Here is a 16,933-nt window from a genome sequence, read left to right as displayed (position 1 = left end):
AAATGGGGTTTTGTTAATCCTTCACACAGTGAAGGATTATTCAGCCATGAAGGAACGAGGTTCTGGCACAGGCTGCCACAGGGATGCAAACACCATGCAAAGGAAAAGAAGCCAGACAGAAAAGAAAATGAGCAAGACCCTATGGGGGTCCTGAGTGCAGAAGTCTTTCTGTGTCCCCCATTTCTTGTTTGTAGAGAATAGACTTCAGCCTCCATGATTCTGAGCTCCAAAAGTCAAAATCAAACAGCTGCTAATCAGGGAAGGGAGGGCAACCAAGAAACAACAGTGCAGCCTTGGGGCAGGGCCCTGGCTCCCCATCCAGGGATGCATGCAACAGTATCGCTGAGCTCCTCTGCAGAACTAAAACCCCCAACGAATGGAAGATATCAGCATTCTCCACCTCAGAGGAACTCATCAGGAGACCACCTGAGACAAGACTAAAGGTGTGCAGGCCCTGCACCCACTGTGATCCGTATCAGCAACCCTACCCTTGAAGCACTGCTATAAACTCACCAAGTCCCCTCAGGTTGGGACACACAATTTTTGAGGTACAAACCCACTCTGGTCCCCTTTGCCTGGCAAAACAATAAAACTATTCTTTTCTACTTTACCCAAAACTCTGTCTCTGAGATTCAGTCTGGTACCAATGCACCAAAGCCTAGTTTTTGGCATCACAAAAGGCCACAAGAAGTAGAATTCCATTTCATTTATATGAAATGTCCAGAACAAGTAAATCCACAAGGACACAAAGGAGATTAATGGTTGCTTAGGGCTGGGGAGGGGAAATCAGGAGTGACTGCAAATGGGTAAGGGTCTCCTTTTGGGGGTAATGAAAATGTTTTGAAATCAGATAGAGGTGAGGGTTGAACGGCCTTGTTGCTGTTGTTTAGTCGCTAAGTCATGTCCGACTCTTTTGCAATCCCCCAGACTAGAGCTTGCAAGGCTCCTCTATCCATGGGATTTCCCAGACAAGAATACTGGAGTGGGTTGCCATTTCCTTCTCCAGGGGATCTTCTTGACCCAGGGATCAAACACAAGTCTCTTGCATCTCCTGCATTGGCAGGCAGATTCTTTACACTGAGCCACCAGAAAAGTTCTTGGGAATATACTAAATGCCACTGAATCATACACTTTAATGTGATGAATGTTAAATTGGTGAACTTTACGGGATGTGTATTTCCCAGGTGGCGCGAGTGGTAAATAACCCACCCGACAATGCAGGAGACGTAAAAGGTGTGGGTTCAATCCTTGCGTCAGGAAGATCCCCTGGAGGAGGGCATGACATCCCACTCCAGTGTTCTTGCCTGGAGAATTCCACGGACAGAAGAGCCTGGTGGGCTACTTGCGGTCCATGGGGTCACAAAGAGTCAGATAAGCCTGAAGCAACTTAGCATGCATGCATGGGATATAAATTTTGCCTGATTTTTTAAAGTTGGGGATAATCTGATAATAACAGTGTGTCTTTATAGGATTTTTGTGACGAATAATGAGATGATACACATAAGCACTTAGCACAGGGCCAGAACACTGTCTGGCACATAGTAGGTGCTCAACAAACATTCGTCAATCTCCCCAGTCCCTCAGGCAATGCCCTGCCAGGAAAACACGGTAATGAGCATGTCTGCAGCTACTCTGACCTTCATGTTCATTATCTTCAAGAAATCTTCAAAACAATCTCATCAGATGAGAATCTTTTAACATTTATTATTATTAATCTCCCCATGTTTACAGAGAAGGAAATCAAGATAAGGAACCCTCTCAAGGTCAGCCACCAGCCTGGGCTGGCTGACTTCAGAGCCCACGGGGCCAGGTGAGCACACAGCACGGTCAGCCAGCCCTGAGCCTCAGGACACACGCCATGGGGTCTGGATGCACGGGCAGAGGTGCCCTTGGCCGTCTTCACAGAATGAGGGCCTCTCCCGCCTCTCAGGCTGGGTTTTAACAGATCTGAGGGGAATGGAGGCCAACTGTATCCCTGTGACCCTGCCCTGAGAGCCTGGGCTCCAAGTGGGATGGGGGAGGCGGCTGCCTAGGGTCCTGGGCGAGCCAGGTAGAAGGCCTCCATGGAGGCCAGGCCAGCAGGCTGCTCCCAGGGACTCTGCTGGGGCTCATGAGGAAAGAGGCAGTGAGCGAAAGGCAGCAGAAACAAGCCAGGGGAGACCCGCTCACAGGGCCTGGGCTACTCTCTGTCTGCAGGCGGCCACACCCTCCAGCAGCCTCAGCCCCTAGCCTCCTGTGGTTGTGGGCACATCCCCTGCCTTGAAATTCTCCTGAGACCTTGTTCCCGGCTAGTCTTAGCCTCGCTGAGCCCTCCCCCAGGCCATCACATCACTTCCTGCCTGACTGCAGAACAGTCTCTCCTAGAGCCGCTCCCCCCTCTTCCCTACCCTACACCAGACCACTGGAACTCTGCTCCACATCCAGCCTTCCAAAACTCCACTTTGCTCACGTGACTTCCCTGCCCTCAAACCATCTGCAGCTCTTTAGTGCCCCCAGAGAGGCAGTTTGGAAACCAGCAAAAAGGAAGAACTCTGGTCAGGGCATCTCGGTTCAAATCCTGGCTCCCCGACAGACAAAGTGAGTGACGTCACCAAGTCCCTTTGCCATGCCTTGCCTCACTTTCTCCATCTGCAAAATGGAGTAAGGATGGCACGTAGTAGTGCCAAGTACACTACCTCACACCAAGCAGTGGGCAGAGTCCATGAGCTGATACTATGTGGAGAGGGTTCAGAGCAGTGCCAGCTGGTTATTTCTGAGTATTACAAATACTGAGGGGAGAGGTGGTCCACCTTCTTCACGTAGCTGAGGACAGTGTCCTGAGTCCAACATGCCAACATGCACAGCCCCCAGCTGGCTGTTCCCGGCCAGCTCTGAGGACAGCTGTCCCCATCACTACAATGTTGCCTCCCGTCTTCTGCCCCATGCTCTGCACGTCACAGTGGGGCCTCCACATTTTGACAACGGGACAAGAACAGTAGACACCAAGACTTTGCCAGGCCCCAGGACAGGGCCCTCTAGGGCATTCCATATGTCAACTCATTTCATCAACACCACAACCCTGTAAGATTGGTACTGCTCTATCTCTACTTGAAACCGAGGCACAAAGAGGTAAGGGCCACCCTGCTGGGACATGAAGAGGCGGGACTGAAACCCAGGCCTTGAGGTTCTGGGGCCTGTAGTCTTAACCACCAGGCTCCACGGCATCTCTGCAGCCTTAGCACAGGCCTGGCACATAGTAGGTGCTCTGTCAATGTGACCATCCCTCAGGTGTGAGTCATGGCTCGCACAGGTACACAGGTGCACCCGGCAAGAGTTGGGCCTGTGGTGACTCTGGGTGGCGGGTGAATATCCCTCAGGGGCCGCCCTGCGGGGCTCCGAGGATCCTGAGCAGAAGGGCAGCCCCCTGCCCACGTGCCAGCTCTCGCTATGGTCATCGTCCTGCCCTCAGTCTCCTGCATACTGCCACTGTCCTGCACACTGTCTCCTGGTGATTTAGGGCTTCAGTGGCCCTGGCCATGCGGCCCCCCTAGGAGCGCCAGCCCGTCCACCCCGGGGACAGTCCCCTAGATAGCCGCCTCTGGGTCGCTGCCCAGATCTGGCCCTCCCCAGAGCAGGGCCGGGCTGGTGCACAGCCAGCCCCCAGGCCACCCATCAGATGAAAGGACCTTTACAGAGAAAGGGGCACTGTTTGGAGGGCAGGGAGGGCTCCAGGACTCTGTCCACCCCAATCCTGTCCATGGGCAGAGCTCAGCAGCCACCACTTCTCCCCTCGGAGGCCCCCTCCCCTGCACAAGCCCAGGTCCCCCACTGCTTCCCCCCGCCTCACTTGTTCATTCTAAACACATTCATTAGGCCCCTCTGTGTGCCACAACGTGGCCCCTGGCGTCTTTGCTGTCATCAGAGTTCTTAGGACACCCTTTACTTTCTCAGCTGGTGAGACGGTCCTAGGGTGGATCGTATCACCCATGGCCTGCACACACTCCCATGGCATTGCTTCCCCAGGCCCAGTGTAGGCTGCCAGCATAGAGGGATCATCTCTTGTGTGCCAGACACTGTGTTTTCACAATTTATAAATGCTTCTCATGCCCCCCGCCCACTCACCTGCAGAGAGTGAAGCTAAGAAACGTAGAGTGAATTGTCCCAGGTCACACTGCTGGCAAGAGGCCATGCCAGGGTTTCCCCCTCCCCACTCAATCGCATCTGTCTGTGCAGGCTGCCATGTGACAGTGTCAGCCTATGGTGATTCTCTGTGGCACCTCGGCCCCCACCAGCCCTTTACTAAGCAGCTCAGTCCTGTCACCCAGCCTCAGCCTTGGGGTTCTGAATTTTCAGCCCCAAAATGCCTACCTTGATATCAACCTGCAGTCCGCTGAATAACAACTCCCCACACTGTCCATGCCCTAATCTTTGGAATCTGTGAATAAGTGACCTAAGATGGCAAAGGGGACTTGGCAGATGGACTCAGTGAAGGATCTTGAGATGGGGAAACTGTCTGAGATCAGCTGGGTGACCCCAGTGTAAGCACAAGGTCCTCAGAAGAGGGAGGCAAGAGAGTCAAATTCAGAGATGCAAAGATGCTGAGCCACTGGCTCTGACGATGGAAGGAGCCAGAGCCAAGGAATGCAGCAGCCTTTAGAAGGTGGAAAAGGTAAGGAAACAGATTCCGCTTGGAGTCCCCAGGAGGAACTAGCTCTGCTGAAACCTTGATTTTGGCCCAAGAAGATCCGCGACAAACTTCTGACTTGTAGCACAGTAACAGAATAAATCTGTGATGCTTTAAGCCAACACATTTGTGGTCATTAGTTACAGCAGCCATAGGAAGCCCCTACAATGTTCCCTCCTGTTGTGAGCGTCCTGGCCACACCTGTCCTACCCTGACCCAGGGGGCTCCTGTGCCTCGGAGCTACTGCATCCCCACCCCAGGTCCTGCTCACTTTCTTCCCCGCCCTGCTACTGTGGATCATTTATTGTGCCCCTGCATCTCACCTACCACCTAACTGGAATTTCCTCAAAGGCAGGAAACCTGACTGAGGTGTCTCTGTCTGTCCCGTAGCATGCAGCTCAGCAGGAGCACACAAGGCCTAGCCAGGCCCACAGGCCTGGGTTCCGCCCTCCCCTTGCTCATCTTGCGCTTCAGGGGGGCAGCCCATTTCAGCCCCTCAGCTGAGCCTCTGACTAAGCAGTTCCTGGACTGCCACTCCCTTCTCAACGCAAAGCTGTCTATTCTCAGGGCTCAACAAGATGTAAATGAGAAAGTTGCCTTTTGAGAGAAGAACTCTCTGACTGCCTATCAGAAGTCTCCCATGTGGCATGCCTTGAAAGTGGAAATCCTCTCATTTACTGCTTAACATTTTTTTCTTTCCCCCTAGAATCTTCTCAAGGGCAGCACCATGCCTACACCGAGGAGGGGGACCCATAGAGCCCTCACAGGCAGTTTAAACAGACTCCTTGCCTCCATCACAGGCCCCCCAATCAGCTGGGTGAGCTCCAGTGAGCTGCGACTCCTCTCTCAGTCTTGATGTTTCACCTGAAACGTGGCAATAACAGTACCTGCCTCCAAGGACAGTGACAGCCAAACAAGACACCCAATGCGGCGGGCCAGCACAAGCCAGCACACAGTAGATGCTCAGTTATTAATAGTATCAGCTCTCATCTCCCTCCACTGCCCCAGATGGCCACTAAGGTAACCGCTGACCCACAAGCTGGGGAGGTGGTCGACTTCCCTGGTAGTGGAAAGCTTGGCCCCTAGAAGTCCTGTCCTCCTTCCAGCCCGACTGAGGGCGAGAGGAGACCCAGAGCCATGTGGCGTCACCTCTGGGGGAAGGGACACTTTCTAGATGAGGCCACATAACTCAGGATCACACAGCCAGGCTTCCCACCTGCTCCAGCATGTCTCCCCCATGGCGTTCCACTGCGGTCCACAGGAAGACAGTGGTGTTCACGAGCACTTTGCAGGGGGACAGAAACATCCAGCTGTGTCCTTGGCTCCACATACTCCCGAGAGCAGCTGTGTCAGTTTCCTGGTCAGGCCGGGTGTGGATGGGCACAGTGGGGACAAGGTGTTCTAGGTGGGAGCTCAGAAGACAAACCCTCCAGCCACCCTGGAGCAGAAATCAGGTCCCTGACCCACACCAGGCCAGGCCCTGCTCCAACTCCCTAGCCAGCTTCTCATGAGAACAATTGGGGGCCGGATTCAGGCCACAGAGACACACACTGGTCTCGGAAGTTTGGTGACAGGAAACATGATGTGGCCTTGGCTGGGTCTGGAGGCTGCAGTGGCCAGGCTGTGCCCGGTACTGCAGCCTCGGGTTGCAGAGGCCCCAGAGGTGGCAGGTCCTGGTGGCAGGAGAGCCCTTCACCCCTGGCTGGGCAGGGCAGTGGGGTGTCCTACAGCCCCCGCCGTCCTCTCTGACACCCATTTACCCAGCCCCTTCTGTCTGCTTGGCACTGGGTGGACTGTTTGTATAAGTAAAATTCCGTTTTGGCCAGTGTGTGTCCCTGCCTCAGCCAAAAGCCAGTTAGAGCCCAGGAGTGACGAGATCTGGTTGTCCCCAGAGAGGGTGCAGGAGGGGAGTCGAGGGTGACCTTTCATGTCCTCAGTGCAGGGGTCGTGCCCCCTGCCCATGGGAGGTGGGCATCAGGCTCCACTGAGGTCCCTGACATCCCAGATTCATTTCTGCTGAACGCAAAGTGCAGGGAAGCTGATGACAGCCAGCTGGGGTCAGGAGCTGGCAGCCTACTCTACTGGGCCCACTGCAGAGGGTGCTGGGAGGTGACCCTCACCCAGAGCCAGGAGGCTGGCGGATGGGGCTCCAAAGGGCCCCTCGGCCCAACAAGCAGAGAGCATTCACTTCTTGTAAGGCCCTCTCCTCAAGGCCCCAGAGCAAATATTCCTCCTGAGTCTGACCCTGGCCAGGCAGCCGGGGCTCTCTGGGGAGGGTTTTCACAAAGACCTGTTCAGCCCCCGGCCGCTGCAGGAAATCCTGGAGGCCAGCATTACAATGCATTGCTTCCGGCCACCCAGGGGTCCCCGTGCACAGGAAAGAGGTGCCGGCGGCCCTGGTGGTTTCCAAAGGGACTGGCCAGGTGGCCCCCTGGCGGGGGACAGAAAGGCTGTCCTGGGTGAGGGTGGCACCCATTTACGCTGGAGAGGGACAGCCTTCCTAGCACCCCTGTCTAATGTTACTCGTCTGTGCCCACACCTGTGGCTCCCCCTTACAGGATCAACTCCAGACACCGAAGCTCGGCAGTCAAGGCTCCCTCAAGCCTCTCCACCAATGGCAGCCTCCAGCCCAGCCAGGCTCCTCTCTTGACTCCAAACATTCCAGGCCTGACTGAAGTCTTTGTCTGGGCAACCATCACTGCTCTCACTGTCTCAGCCCCAATGGTCAGCCCAGTTTATTCAGTGCTAATTGTGACAGAGTCTGACAGCTCCTACAATTCTAATCACTTACATCCAGAAAGTGAAAAGACAACTCATAGGATGGGAGAAATTATGCACAAATCACAAATCTGATACAGGATCTGTACCCAGAATGTATAAAGAATGCTTCAAATTAAGTTCAAGTTCAGTCGCTCAGTCGTGTCTGACTCTTTGCGACCCCATGAATCACAGCACGCCAGGCCTCCCTGTCCCTCACCAACTCCCGGAGTTCACTCAGACTCATGTCCATCGAGTCAGTGATGCCGTCCAGTCATCTCATCCTCTGTCGTCCCCTTCTCCTCCTGCCCCCAATCCCTCCCAGCATCAGAGTCTTTTCTAATGAGTCAACTCTTTGCATGACAACCCAACAATAAAAAGACAAGCTAGTTTTTAAATGGGTAAAGTATTCGAATGGATAGTTCTTCAAAGAAAACATACAAATGGCCAACAAGCACGTGAAAAGATGCTCAACACCTTTAGTCATTAGGGGAATGTAAACCAAAACCACAATGAGATAGCACTTCACATCCACTAGAATGGCTAGAATCAAAAAGAGGGTAGTAAGTGTTGGTGAGGATGCAGAGAAATTGGAGTGCTCATACATTGCTGATGGGAATGTAAAATGAGGCAGCTGCTTTGGAAAACAGCCTGGCAGCTCCTCAAAATGTGAAATGTAGAGTCACCATATGACCTGGCAATTCCACCCCTAGGTATATGAAAAGTGAAAACATTCACCCACATTATATCTCATCCACAAATGTTCAGAGCAGCATTATTCATAACAGCCCCAAGTGAATGCAACTCAAATGTCCATCCATGGGTGAATGGATCAATGTATATGGTTTATCCATACACTGGAATATTATTCAGCCTCAAAAAAGAGTGACAGACAACACGGATGAACCTTAGCAATATGACGTCGAGTAAAAGAAGCCAATCGCAAAAGACCACATAGTGTAAGTTCTATCTACATGAAATGTCCAAAGCAGGCAAATGGCTTGAGACAGAAAGTAAATCAGTGGTAGCTTAGGGCTGGGGAGTTGAGCAAAATGGGTAGTTGGAGGGAATGGAGTTTCTTTTCAGGTTGATGAAAATGTTCTGGCTTTGGGAGTCTTGGTGGTTGCAGAATCTCTGAATAATTTACAAACACATATACTTTACAGGGGTCAACTGCATGGTACATGGATTATACATCAATGACGCAGTTACACGTTAAAAAGCAGATGGACTTTTAGCTGCTTTGTTAAATTCTCTGCAGATGACATGCCCCACTCTGGCCCCACCACCTGCAGGCCCCCACGGCCTTGCTCTCAGTCACTCCACAGCGGCGTCTGGTGAGGCCCAGAGTGCAGTAGGCACTCAGGGAGAAAGAGGCGGCCTGCTGTCTGTGCTGTTCCTCCCCAGGCAGCAGTCACGGCCCTGCCATCTGCCTGCCAGGACCCCTGACACACACCCATCATTCGCACATGTCCTTTCACTCCAGTGACCTGTGCAGCCACCCAGATCCTCTCAAAGGGGATCCGTCCTGACCCCTGGTGGGGCGGTAAGCCGTTCCCAGGTCAGGCCCTTCCCAGGCAGCTGGGCTCAGTGACCTGGTGCATAAAGTTCAATCATCTCAGCCCAGCTGGATATAGCACCAAGGGCCACCTCAGCCCAGGAGCTCCTGAGGGGACCAGCCAAGATGCCTTCCTCCTCATGGTGCTGACCCAGGCCCCCCAAATTCCTGCAGGTTGGCTCCCTCACAGAGCTGGCTTCACGCTACGGATGTCTGTGGGTGGACATCAGGGATGCTGCTTGACACCCTACAGGGCACAGGACAGCCCTGTCCAAGAGGATGGGCCAGCCCTAATGTCCACGGTCCTGAACCTGAGAACCTGAGAAGCCCTGACAGTGCAGGAGGATTACACTTTTATATACATGTGTGTGTGTGTGTGTGTGCACACTCAACAATAGACTCCTATGACTGTGGAAGACAACCCTGTTTCTTCAACAAATAGACTGTAATGAAACAGAGAGGGAAAGGGAGAGACAGGACAGCGGCAGACAGAGAGATGGGGAGGAGGGAGAGAGAGGCAGAGAAAAAACCAGAAAGAAATGGAGAAACTGATATATTAAATTAGGAGTGTGGGGGACTTCCCTGGTGGCCCAGTGGTTAAGAATCCACTGGGCAATGCAGGGAATATGGGTTTGATCCCTGGTGGGGGAACCAAGACCCACATGCCATGGAGCACCTAAGCTTGTGTGCTGCAGCTACTAAGCCCATGCACCACACTGCACACTGCAACAAAAGATCCCACATGACGCAACAAAGATCCTGCATGCCACATCTGAGACCCGAGAGAGCTGAATAAATAAATTAAAGGGTATTTTAAAAATTAGGGGAGTTTGGGATTAACATACACAAGCTACTATATATAAAATAGATAATCAACAAAGACCTATGTTTAGCATGGGAAACTCTACTCAGTATCCTGTAATCACCTATAAGGAAAAATAATCTGAAAAAGAGGGGCTGAATGTATACATACAACTGAATCACTTGGCTGTATATCTGAAACTAACACGACATCATAAACCAACTATATGCCAATATGAAACCAGAAGTTTAAAAGAATCTGTATGTAACTCTTTACAGTGTGGATCCTGATGCAAATCCACCCTGGGGCCAGGCAGCCGGGGGACAGTGTTAAGAATGGAACTAAGCTGTGCACATCTTCATCCCCCAAAGACAGCAGCGCTCGCTCTGCTCTCCCTGGAAAGGCCCACGGCAGATGACAGGCTGATGCCGAGTTAAATGGACTCATTAATGCGTACGTTATAGTTATGGGGTGACAACGATGAGCCTCGTAAATAACAGTGGGCCTAATTTCTGTAATCTGTGTTTCTCCTTCCATTTCGTCCAGTTCTCCAAACACTGCCTTTTATGACCAAGGGGCCACATCATCAACCAGCCTCAACTGCTGCTCTGAAAGCCTCCTCTGCAGCGAGGAACTCAATTGCTTTAAATACTTTAGTTATTGTTTTTCAGCTAGGTTGTTCATACAATGGCTTTAATAGTCAAACATATCATGGATTTCCTCTTTTAATTAAAAAAGATCCTGTTCCTAGGGACTTCCCTGGTGGTTCAGTAGTTAAGAATCCACCTGTCAATCAAGGGACACGGGTCTGGGAAGATCCCACATGCTGTGGGGCAACTAAACCCGCCTATCACAACCACTGAAACCTGCGCGCCCTGGGGCCCTAGAGAAGCCGCTGCAATAAGAAGCCCACTCACTGCAGCTAGAGCAGCCCCTGCTAGCCTCAACTAGAGAAAGCCTGCATACAGCAACAAAGACCCAGCACGGACATAAATAAATACGTAGTTTTTAAAAAAGATCCTGTTCCTAGTATACACCAAAAGAGAACATGATGCCGACACCTGGGTCTGGGTGATACTCCTTCCAGAGGTCGGAGATGGGGCCAGGTTAGACGGATCCAGGTAGGACAACCCCAGGCTACCATAAAGCACCAGTGCAGGAGGGACAAACAGAGCCATGAGAACTCCAGGGCCCATAACATGGAACTATCTCCCAAAGCCTAATTTGACCTCTCTCAGCCAACTCCTCTGTCACACAGAGAGACAAGAGCAGGGCTGGGACCTGAACTTGGATCTCTAACTCCTGAGCCCACTGCACCACGTGTGCCACACGCCACCTCCCAGGTGAGGCCTGTTAGACTCGGCTGCTCGATGACTGATTCTCACAGGACAAAGCAGCTGAGTTAGAACTAACTCTTCTGGACCTAACACTGCCAGTAGCCACTGGGATTACTCAAAACCACAGAATTGATGATGACACTGAGACTTAAACCCTCCCTTGGCCCTGGGTCCTCAAAACAAAGTCTTCTGCCCTCTGTGACCTCAAGACTGGTCACAGCCCAGCCCTGATTGGCTCCTCATCCTTATCTCACTCTGGAGAACCCTGACCTGCTGGAGTCCTCAAACGTGCCTGCTTCCTCTCATCTCCAGTCCTCCGCAAAGGTTGCTCCCATTGCCTGGAACAGTACTTTCCTCCTGCCCACCACCTTTTCCCCTAGCTCTTACTCCTCTTTCCATTTTCAGCTTAAATGTCTCCTCCTCCAGGAAGCCCTCCTGATTGTTCCAGACTAGGATTGTCCCAAGGCTGGTTTGAATGCCCCTCATGAACAACTCCTGCAGCCCTCAGAGCTGCCTCTATATTTTATGTTTTTTATTCTGTTGTGTAAATGCTTGTTTAACTGTTCCCCTTCCTAACCAGGCCCTTATGGGGGGACCCTTTGACTTCTCCAGGTTTACCCTGTTATTTTCTACCTTCATGTCACTATCATCTCTGCCTAGATGATTACAATGGACTCCTCCCTGCTCTCTGCCTCCCCCTGTATGCTCCTCCACCTTAAAAGTGGTCTTTCTTTCCTGAAACATAAGCTAGACCATGACACTCCCCTGCTGAAGCTCATGGAATGACTCAGAACAAAGCCCAAAGTCCTAGCCAGTCTGCAGGGACCCAGTTATCAGGCCCCATACCCCCAGTGTCCTCTTATTCCTCTCTCCTTCCTTCTCCCTTCCTCCCTCTGTTCAAGCCCTGCCAGCTTCCATTCAGATCCTAGAACCAAGCTGCTGCTGCCCCAGGGCCTTTGCATGTGTTGCTCCTGATGCCTGGAGCATTCTTCCCTCTCTTCACAAGAGTAGACCCTCTCTTTCTGCCCAGCCCAGGGTGGAGGAGCTCCAGCTCTGAAGCAGGTCAACTTAGGATCCATGGGCTTCAGTGCCTTTATAGATCCACCTCCCTAACTGTAATTATTTGCATTCACTTGGTTTTATTTCTAACATTCCACTAAAATAAAAGAGGCAGGAACATTCTATCTTGCACACTCTTATAATCTAGATACCTGGCACATGCCTTGATGCCCAGATGGACTCTGTCAATATTTGTGAAATAAATGAACAGTAAAAGGGACACAAGAAACATTCCCGACCAAGCCATGGGGATGTTGAGAGCCTCAGCAACACTTCAGGGCTTCTCGGAGCTTAGAGGAGACCAGGGACTAGTATCCCCTGGACCCTGCCCCCCTAAAGACACTCAGCCTTCCCGTGATGAGGTTTTTCATTAGAGAAGAGTTGGACACTTTCAAACAAAATAAACATGTCATAATAAATAAATTAAATGGCCAGGTATTGGTACAGGTTTGAGCAGGTGGCTATTGGAAGGAGCCACAGATAGAGGGATAGATGCGCAGACTGAGGGCCAGGAAAGCAAGGGGCTGCCTGATGCCCTGCCAGACAGGCTGGTGGGTTCATGGCTGCCTCTGAAAGGGCTCCTTAGGACCTTGGTCTAGTTCACAAGCTGCCAAGCTCTGTGCCGTCCTTTCTGCACCTGAGTTCACCTCAGAAGCAAGCATCTGTGATCCATGAGCACAAGGGAAGCTCTGGGCCTGCAGTTGGAGGCTGAAGGGTCATTTCTCTCTTTTAAAGGCTGGAGGGGAAGGGGACGCAGCACATGACAAAGAGAGGTAGGCAAGAGCACAACAGCTCCTCCCCAATCCCATTATCTTTAAGCAGAAAGACTAGGTTTGTCCAAAATGATGTTATTCAGTCTCTTGCTTGCTTCCTGCTATTTCAAAGGTGGTTTTTGAGGATGTGCTCTTGGAGTGGGAAGAGGAAAAAGTCATTTGAAGGGGAGGAGAGGAGAAAAAAGGAAGAAAGGAAGGAAAGGTGAAGAAGAAAGGAAGGGAGGGAGGGACACAGGGAAGAAAGAAAAAGAAAGAAAAGAAAAAAAAAAAAAGAAAGGGGAGAATTTACACCTCATCCCCTAGCCAGAGAAGCCCCACTGCCCTGGCACCTGAAGCTACCCACCCTCAGAGGCCCTTTTCTGGACCTGGCAGGCCAGGCTTGCTGGTGGGACCCCACCCTGGGCCCAGGCCGTCCCCTCCCTCCTGGACAAGACTGGTTACACAACCCCTCTGTGGAAGCAGTCCAGGAGGCCAGTCACATGGGGTAGCTTCACAGGAGGGGCTGGGGAGGAAGGCTTCCCAGACCCAGGCTGTCGCCACCGCTGCCTGCCCTGCCCCCATCAGCTTGGCCTGGGAGCCAGCTCTTCAGCCCACTGGCTCAGCCAGACTGATCCAAGAGTGTTCCCAGATGTGCGCTGCGGGTAATAAAAAGGCAAACGGTTCCTGTCAGCAGCAGGAAACTCCAGGAGGGCGACCCCCAGCAGCCAGCAGGGCAGATGTCTGCAACGTGTGCTCTGGCGGCAGGGAAGGGAGGCCTGAGGCACCAGGACAGCTACCCAGGGCCCGCACAGTGGGTGTCACTGTACCCCTTCTCCTTGGATACACAGCAGAAGGGGTCCCATGCATTCCCCTTGCTGGCCCTGCCCACCTAGCTCCATCTCACCCTGCTTCACCCCACCTTGGACTTAGCCCGAGTGTAGACATCTGGGGTTTGGGTTTTTTCCCATACCCCCACACCCTGCCCCTTGAAACTGCAGAACTGCATCCCTGACTTAGGGGAGTGGATTCTCCTGCACCAACCCTGAGGTTCTGGGGGAAGGTGTCAATCACAGTATTTTGCTCTTGTCCCTTGGCAACATGCAAGAGTAAGTGACCCAGTCCAGGCCAATCACAGTTTCACATTCTCCTAGCCTCTGTGACGTGCAAGGGTGGGCGTGTGACCCAACCAGGACCAATCGAAGTCCTTCCTGAGACTTTTCTAGGAGGATGAGGTGTAGGGAAACACCACTCTGAGTGTGGACCTTGTGGGGAGTGGAGCTAGAAGGATGTTCAGGTGGTCTGAACATCTACCATCCAGACAAGGAGATGAGATCCAGGCTTACAGGGACAGAAGGCGAGGACGGACCATAGTGGATGACCCACTGACCTTGAGCTCTAGAGCAACAGGAAATCGGAGTCACTGGAAGGGTCAGCAGTGCTGCAGCTGGGCAGGGTGGGGAGACCATGCCCAGAGAGGCCACTTTTGCCTTCAGATGCAGGTTGAGACCAATTAAACCAACAGGGCCAGGTCAGACGCTGGCCAAGTGGCTGAGATGACTCTGGGCAGGGGAGGGGTTATATCAGGGCAAGCCTGATTGCCCAGATTGGGACAGGAAGTGGGGCCAAACCAAAGCCAGGTCCTGGAGGAAATGGCAAATTATTTCCTTCAACCTACAAACTGAACTTTTGGGATGGTCTGAGCCTTCTTCCTTTTTCTTAATATGTATGAGCACCAAGAAGCACACTAAGTTCATCTTGATAGCTCAACTACTCCTCACAACCACCCATGACATATGTTGTGCTTGCCTTTCAGATGAAGAGGCTAAGGATCAGAGTGGTAATGTCCAAGTCATGTCCAAGAACGTGACTGCTCACAAGGGCCAGGGCTCTCTCTTTGGCAGCACAGGGCTTTACTGGTGATCTGAGGGACCATATCCACACCTGAGGAGCCACACCTCTCTCATAACTGCCCACCCTCCCGCCCCAGCCTTGTGGCTTCAGTGTGTTCCCTGCCACCATCTGCCTTCATCTTTCTTCTGACACCCAGGTTCTGAGGAGACATCTGTCCTCCGGGCATAGGAGGACACCCACCTAAACCCCCACCACGGTCTGTCCTGGAAAAACCTCAGAAGGAAGAAACACGACCCCTTCTGCCTTTCTGGTCTCCCCCTGCAAGAATTGCTGTTTGAGCAAAGTCCATTCAGCTTTCTCGTCTATTCAGGGTGTTCTGTTGGATGTTACTGGAGCCAGGAATGCGGGGGGTAGCATGAGGGGGAATGTTCTCTCTGATTCCAACATAGTCCTGGGTATCTTCACCAGTGTGAGAATTTCAGATGCAGCCTGAGTGAGCGGGCTGAAGTCCTGGGGTCTGTAGAGCCTCTGCAAGGCAGACCGGCAGAGTGGTTGGACATTCCCCATTTGGAAGCAGACATGCTGAACTCAAACCTCAACCACCTCTCACAAACTTAACTGTATGACCTTGTCAAGTCCCTCAACTCCTGGGAGCATCGTGTCCCCACCTGTGAGTTGAGGTAACGACCCATTACACAGGTGAGCACTGCTGTCTCAAGACCCATCCTCAGCGAGCGTGATGCATGAGTCCTCCACACAGAGCCAGAGCTGACACACCCACACCTGTCACCTGCTTGGGGCTGAGGACTCCAGCTCCATGCCCCAAGGGAACAGCCTGGAAAAGTTGGGGGTGGTGGCAGGGAGAAACTGGAGCAGCATGGCCAGCAGGGTGGGGGCCGGGAAGAGAAGAGGCAGCCACAGGAAAGGTGTGGCCGGAACCCCTGGAGCCAGCAGCTGGAAGGAAGGAGTCGCCAGGTGGGCCCCACCCTCGGCAGTCAGTGCCGGGCGGGCAGAAGGCCAGGGCCCTTGGCAGGACCAGTCCAGCCTCCGGAGACCCCGGGATGTCCTTCGAGACTGAGGGCCAAGCATTGTCCCTGATTATAAGAGGTTCTGGCTGGCGGCTTTCACACGGCTCACTGTGTCCCAGGGCCTGTGGGAACTGGCTTCTTTCCCTTGGTTCAGTGGGGTTTCAGACTGGCCCCTCCGTCTGCCACCATCCCTGAGCTCAGCACTGTGCGGGATGCAGACAAGGAGGGAGGGGAGAGGCTTGGACTTGGCTTCCATTCATACAGGCATTCATTCAGGCTGCCTTAAGTAGCCCACTGCGTGCCAGGCCTTGTGCTAGGAACGGGGAGAGAGTGGCACAAACTTGGACTGAATCCCTACACCTCTCTTCCTTCTAGTCCTTCCTTTCTGATGCATCAGAGTTCTTGGTCATTAGTGGCGAGAAGCTGGGATGAGGCCAAACTGCAAGGCAGCTAAGCCATGGGATGAGCCGGTTGCACCCAGGCTGTGAGAGGCAGACTCGAGTTCAAGTGTGTTGCTCATCAGGGCTGCTACGCTTGGTTACTCAGCGTGTGCACTGCACAGGTGTCCTATCCAAGGGGATGCTATTCACACTCTAAGCATCTTTATTATTTAAAAACATTTTTGAATTTCTATTATAGCTTTATTGATATGAAAGATGGGCTATTTGCACATCAATTATGCCTATTTTTTTGTCAGATGGCGACAAATGGACACATGACAACAAAACTGACCCCTTCCCTTATTTAGTCCTAATTATAAATAAGGACCCCTTCCCTTATTTATTCCAAATGAATGTTATGAAAAAACGGAATTTCTTTTTTTCTTATGTTAAACAGTTTATAGAGAATGCCTTTACATTTGGCATCCTGTTGTTAAACAGAGAAGGGAAAAACTTAAAATTATCTACTGGGGAAGAGGTGGTTCTTCCTAATGAGTCTGGGCCAGATCATCTGCCTCTCTGAGCTTCAGTTCCCACATCTGTCTTATGGACCTAACGGCCAGCTCCTTGCAAGGACGTGTGCAGGGAAGCCTGTGGTGCACAGCGGGCGCCCAGCAAGCTGTATTTGTGGTCTTCCTCCCCCAACATGCAGCCCTCCTGGAAACTCACGCTGAAAAGTGAAGGCA

This window comes from Capra hircus, chromosome 18 (genome assembly GCF_001704415.2).
Source record: "Capra hircus breed San Clemente chromosome 18, ASM170441v1, whole genome shotgun sequence".
Taxonomy (NCBI): domain Eukaryota; kingdom Metazoa; phylum Chordata; class Mammalia; order Artiodactyla; family Bovidae; genus Capra; species Capra hircus.
The sequence above is the reverse complement of the archived record's forward strand: the minus strand, read 5'-3'. Positions refer to the sequence as shown.